This window comes from Tupaia chinensis, unplaced genomic scaffold, assembly GCF_000334495.1.
Source record: "Tupaia chinensis unplaced genomic scaffold, TupChi_1.0 Scaffold144982_1, whole genome shotgun sequence".
Classification (NCBI taxonomy): Eukaryota; Metazoa; Chordata; class Mammalia; order Scandentia; family Tupaiidae; genus Tupaia; species Tupaia belangeri.
In genome coordinates this window covers 821,755-827,940 of record NW_006204841.1, presented here as the reverse complement: position 1 = coordinate 827,940, position 6,186 = coordinate 821,755, and the positions used below count along the sequence as shown (strand labels likewise).

The 6,186-nt window shown below is 48.1% G+C and overlaps 1 protein-coding gene across 1 annotated transcript in view; it reads right to left on the bottom strand.

Moving 5' to 3' along the window:
• The window catches only part of CRACD (capping protein inhibiting regulator of actin dynamics), a 140,811-nt gene extending 135,012 nt beyond the window's left edge, over positions 1-5,799 (bottom strand). The window contains 1 exon segment of the mRNA XM_027767955.1: positions 5,651-5,799. The gene's annotated coding sequence lies outside the window, so the exon portion shown is untranslated.
• Positions 5,800-6,186: the final 387 nt, after the last annotated feature.

Genomic DNA, 6,186 nt, shown 5'->3' with positions numbered 1-6,186 from the left:
TGCGTGCCCAAGATCCCAGGAGGAGAATGGAGGAGAGGGATTGCAGTGTGGCCATCCCCCCTGGAGGGTGATTTCTTGCTTTCTGCCTTTCTGTCTCTCTCTGTTTGTCTGGCGAGCACACGCGCTCTATAGCAAAAACCTCTCCAAAAAAAAAAAACAAAAAACCTCACAATTTCTCATTGCTCAACAAGTTCCCACTACAGGGAAATACAGGGGATTTCGTTCCTATTCCACAGTGATAAGAGGGATTAAGTTCTAATATTTGTCCCCTTCTGGCCTTTCCTGTGCAAACACTCGTATTTCCCCGAACGTGTGTAGCAGAGAAGTAATTCGAACCACTGCCCCGATTTGCTTGGCCCTGCAGTCCAACTTCACAGTCGGCAGATGCCACAGCAGCAAGAGCAGCAGCCGTGTTCCTGCAGGGACAAGTGCCAGCACAGTCACCACAGTCGCCTGAGTAGATGTGTACATACTAGACTCGAGAGCCTCGCCCAGACCCATGTGATCAAGCCACACTGTGAGGGTGGCGTTTCCTGGTGGGGACAGGACCCAGAGACTACGAGGCATTTTAATTCAATGGAAGAACATGGAGACCGGGCGATTTCCACAGTTTGGGGATCAAAGAAAATCAATCTTTGCAGAGATCAGAAAGATCTTTGGAAGAGAGGCAGCTTTCTTTGTTTTTATTTCTTTAATACTAAAAAGAACATATCTTTCAACACAAATCCAAGACAGTTAAGTAGAAAAAGAGGCCCAAAATTTAGGAGGAATAAAAACACAGAACCGAAGTTAAAACAAACAAAAAAGATGGAAGGGCCCAGCCAGCCCCATGGCATGATGGTTAAGGGAACCAGATCCCATATGGCCAACCATGGTTTGCACACTGGCCTTGGCAACCCGGAAAACATGCTGGGCATGTGAGGACGTGTGAATGAGGTGTGTTTTCCCTCTCCTCTCTCTTTGGTGAATACTTATGTCCTCTGACAATAAGAAATAAACAGGAAATAAAGGAGGGAGGACTAGACAGTGGTGCAGTGGAAATGCAACCGGACCCCCATGGGAAGGTGTCAAGTTCAATCTTTAAATAAAATGAGAAAGTACACGAGTTTAAATGCATTCAGAATTTCCTAAATATCGCAATAAGCCAACGGATTCTAAAAGCTGCACGTGTACATACACACACACACACACACACACACACACCACATAGTTTTTCCAAATGTTGTGTGAGAAAAAAGCTGTGGTCCTGTCACAAAGTGTTCCACATGCCACAGAAACTGCAGTATTATTTTCCTAGAAAAAGTTTCTAAAAAGAGAGAAGAGAGACAAAGCACCCGTTTCCTTGTTTGTCATGCTAAAAGATGAGTGGGTTATGGGGGGCCTCTGATGGGAGTGCTGGGTGCAGCATCAGTTCCGAGCTGTCTCGGGGGCACTGAGGAGGGAGTTGCAGCTTGTTTTTTTTTTTGAGCCTCCGGAGTCCAGCCTCCACAGGCTCGGTGGCTCCCTGTCTGCTCCCAGATCCCACAGCCGGAGCAGCACCTGCGTGATGCAGTGAAGTCACACTGATCTGGCTCTTCCACGGAGAGACTCTTGGGCGAGTCATCTGAGCTTCCTGAGCCTGTCTCAACATCTGTAAGAAAAGTTGGCAGGAGGTCTCCCACATGGCCGGACTCCTCACGTGGCTAACTGTGGTTTGAGTCCCAGATCTGTGGCTTGCTTTCTTACTTTCCCTCTCTCTCTCTGTCTTTCTCTGGTCAAATTTTAAAAATAAAAAATAATAAAGTTGAATTAAAAAATAATTATTTTAAAAAGAGAGGAAAGTCATGTCTGTGGTCTGTTATTTAAGGTGGCTATGATGGGCTGAACTGTGTCCCTGGAAAGGAAAGCTGACATCCTGACCCCACGACCACAGAATGTGGCCTTATTCGGAAAGGGTCATGTAGAGGAAATGAGTTAAAACAGGTCACACTGGAGTAGAATGGGCCCTTACTCCAGTATTGTCTGAGAGGGCCAGGTGAAGACAGAGAGACCAGAGCGATGCGGCTGCAAGCCCAGGGTGGCCAGGGATTGCTGACAAGCGCCGGAAGCCTGGAAGATGAAAGGAAGGACTCCCCCGAGAGTCTCAGAGGGAGCACGGCCCCGCCTGGATGTGGCCTTCCAGCCTGCAGAACCGTGAGACGATCAGTGTGGGGTTTTAAGGCCCTCCACTCATGGCACTCTTTCATGGTGGCCCTAGCAGACTAATATGGTGCTGGAGGTGTCGTGTGTGTTAACTGCAGAAGAAACACAGGGAATAAACCAGGCACAGGGTCAGCCACAGGGCACAGCGGTGACACCATGCTCCACGATGCTGAAGCTGTTATCTGCCCGCATTCATGGCCGTTTGGGCTAAGGGTGGATTTCAGAGTGAAGATCCTGTTGAGGGGAGCCAGCAGGTGGTGTAGTGGTAAAGGCACTGAACTCCTACATGGTCGAGCACTGTTTGAGTCCAGGACTCAGTGGTCTGACACTCAGGCCAGACACGTGTGTGGGAGTACTCCAAATTCTAGGAAAATAGAGAAGAAATTGCGGCATGGCCATCCCCTACTGGGTGGTGACTTCTCACCTTCTGTCTCTCTATCTCAGTCAGTCTCTGAGTGCACATGCCCTATAGCAAAAAAATCTCTCTCTCAAAAAGAAAGGCCCTGCTGAGGGTGCTTCTCTTTTTCTGTATATCTTACATAAACTTAAAAGAAAATGGATACACAAGAAGAAAACAAGGAAAAGGCATTATTTCCTCCGGACCTGACATTGCTTCTCCAAGTTCACCTCCCTCCCACTCACCACGCGGCAGTTCGGTGGCCTCCTGGCTATGCCTGGACAACCAAGCACGCCCGCATTAGGGCCTCTGCGTCAGCTGCTTCCCCTGCCTGGAACACCTCCAGGGTCACTCCCGACTTCCGGTCTTTCCTCATCAAGGCCTACTGTGGTCATGCTGCTTAAAATTGCCATTCAGGCCCCACCTCAGCCAGCACCCCTAATCCACCTACTCCGCTCTGCTTTTCCTCCCCCTGTTCTCACTGGGTCTAACACCCAGGTAGTGTATTCATTACGGGCATCAGTTACGATGTCTCCCTCCAGACCTGACCGTAAGCTCCAAGGGGACAGTCGTCCACCTGCTTTGCTCGCTTCTGAGAACAAGCTCCTCAAACAGCACGTACTTCATCAAAAATGCTCAATTAAGCCTTTTCTAGAACCCTGCTTTTGCCGTAGGGTGCATGCACCCACTCACCAGAGACAAGAGAGAGGTTTTTGCTATAGGGCAAGTACGCTTGCCAGAAAGGCAGAGACAGAGAGACAGAAAGCAAAAAATCATCCCCCATGGGGGATGGCCATGCCACAATCCCTTCTCCTCCATTCTCCTCTCGGGATCTTGGGCACACGCACTGGCATGAGTTTAAGCCACCGGGTCCAGGACTTGAACCACGGTCGACTACATGGGAGTTCAGTGACATAGCCATTATACTATCTGTTGGTCCTCACATGTGCATTTTTTTTAAGAGAGATTTTTGCTATAGGGCACGTGTGCTCACCAGAGAGACCAAAAGTGAGAAATCACCCCCCAGGGAGGATGGCCATGCTACAATTCCTTTTCCTCCATTCTTTTTTTTTTTTTTTTGAGAGATTTTCACTGTAGAGCGCGTGCGCTCACCAGACAGACAGAGAGAGACATAGAGACAGAAAGGGATGGTCACGCCGCAATCCCTTCTCCTCCATTCTCCTCTCGGGATCTTGGGCACACACGCACACGCGCCCGGCGTGAGTTTTAAGCCACCGGGTCCGGGACACGAACCGTGGTCGACTACGTGGGAGTCCAGCGACATAGCCATTACGCTAACTGCTGGTTCCCCTTTTCCTCCATTCTTTAGGGATTATTGGCATGCACGTACACGTGCCTGGCATGAGTTTAAAGCTCCCAGTCCAGGACTCGAACTTGGCCATGCGGGAGTTCAGTAACGTAACCATTATGCCATCTGCTCGTTCTTCATTTTTTTCTTTTTTTGGGGGTAGAGGTTTTTGCCTTAGGACATTTGTGCTCACTAGATAGAAAAAGAGACAGAGACAGGAGAGAAAGTGAGAAATCATCCCCCAAGTGGGATGGTCATGCTATGATTCCTTCTCCTCCACTCTTCTCCCGGGATCTTGGACACACACACACACACCCAGTGTGAGTTTCAAGCCACTGGATCTGGGACTCAAACCATGGCTGGTCATGTGGGAATCTAGTGACATAACTGCTATGCCCTCACTAGCCCCCATCTGTATTCTTAAAAATTAGAAAAGATCAGCTCGGATGCACTGGCATAGACGGGAGGACAACACACTGCGTGGTGGCTGAAGCCACTTGGGAGGCCCAGGTTCTGTTCCCAGGCCAACCTAATAAACAGGCTGAGCACAGTAGCATGCACCGATGGTCCTGGCTGACAGGGACACTGGGACAGGTGGACAGCAACATGTCAGGACCCTGCCAAAATACCTTCCTCTCTCTCCTTCCCAACCTTTTTCTCTCTCATTTAAAAATAATAAAGTTAGAGGGACCAGCAGTTAGCGTAATGGCTGTGTCGCTGGACTCCCACGTAGTCGACCACGGTTCGAGTTCCAGACCCGGTGGCTTAAACTCGCGCCGGGCACGTGTGCGTGCATGCCCAAGATCCCGAGAGGAGAACGGAGGAGAAGGGATTGCGGCATGGCCATCCCCCCTGGGGAGTGATTTCTCGCTTTCTGTCTCTGTCTCTCTCTGTCTTTCTGGCGAGTGCACGCACACAATAGCAAAAAAAACTCTCCAAAAAAAGAAAAATAAATAAATAAGAAGGTTAGAAAAAATTTCAAACTTCCAATTCCCACCATCTAATAAAATCTCTCAATTTATAATACATAAGAGTGGTTTTATATTCTTAAAAGGACTTACGACTCCATAAAGGCCCCATCATCTGAGAACAAATATCAGGTAGAGATGACACCTACCTGACCAGGCTTGGCGTATGAATGAAATCAAATGACGTATCCAAATATTGAAGGTGCGCTTCCCACAGCAGCATATGCACGTAGTGATTCTCTTTCCTTTGACCTTATATTTAATTTCCACCCTTCCCTCCCAGCCTCCAAAAAGCAGGTGGCAGATCTCTGCAGCCAGGAGAATGGCTGGACGTCGTTCTTAGTGGAAGCAGGTGAAGAATCCTCCCTTGCCTGGAACTCACTGGACAGTCCCCAAACTCACGGCCCCAACCCGCAGATCAAACACACCATGAGCCACGTGGCCACTGACGATTCCACACAATTGTAGAACAGCCACAAGCATGACCGACTATGAGCATATTTTTTATCAGGAGCCCTCCCATGTGCAAAGTCTTTTTTAATGAAATGTTCCTTTATACATTAAAGAACTGAGGTGTGTGGGGGTGTCAGAGAATTTTAGTGACTGGTTCAACTTTACTCGGCTGTTAAGAAGCGCCTGGGAGTAAACAGGATTAGATCATCAGAGATCATTCACCTTGGTGTTGGTGAAATGTACACTACCCGTTTCTAAGAGTTCACTCCTAGTAAGTGAAACACCCTTCAGTGTCTTCTCCATAAGCTTGGACCACTCCCGTCCTCTACACAAATGACTTACCTGTTTTGCAGCCTCAAGACTTTTGTTCTTGGATAACTCCACACCCAAATTCTCTTCTTCTAAACGGGAAAACAGGAAAATTCCCTTCAGTGGTAGGCGTGTCAGGAGATGGGGCACAGTGCTGAGAAAGCCTCGGAACCACTGCTCTTGTGAACTGTTCAGAAAAAAAAAAAAAATCAAAAACCTCTGTCTTTAATCCTCTCTTAGGAAGTTTTTTTTTTTTTTTTTGTAGATTTTTGCTATAGGGCATATGTGCTCCTGCAGAGAGAGATAGAGACAGAAAGAGAGAGAGAGAGAAAGTAACAGTTCCTCATACTCCCCCTGCCCCGGATAATAGTTACTCTGCAATCCCTTCTCTTCCATTCTCCTTTTAAGATTTTTGGGCACATACACACACACACACACACACCTGGCATGTTTTTCAAGCTGCCAGGTCCGGGACTTGAACCATGGAATAGGCGATGTGGAATTGAACACCTCAACCAACACGCTATCGCTGGTCCTATCTCAGAAAGCCTTTAAAATGAATCTCTTTT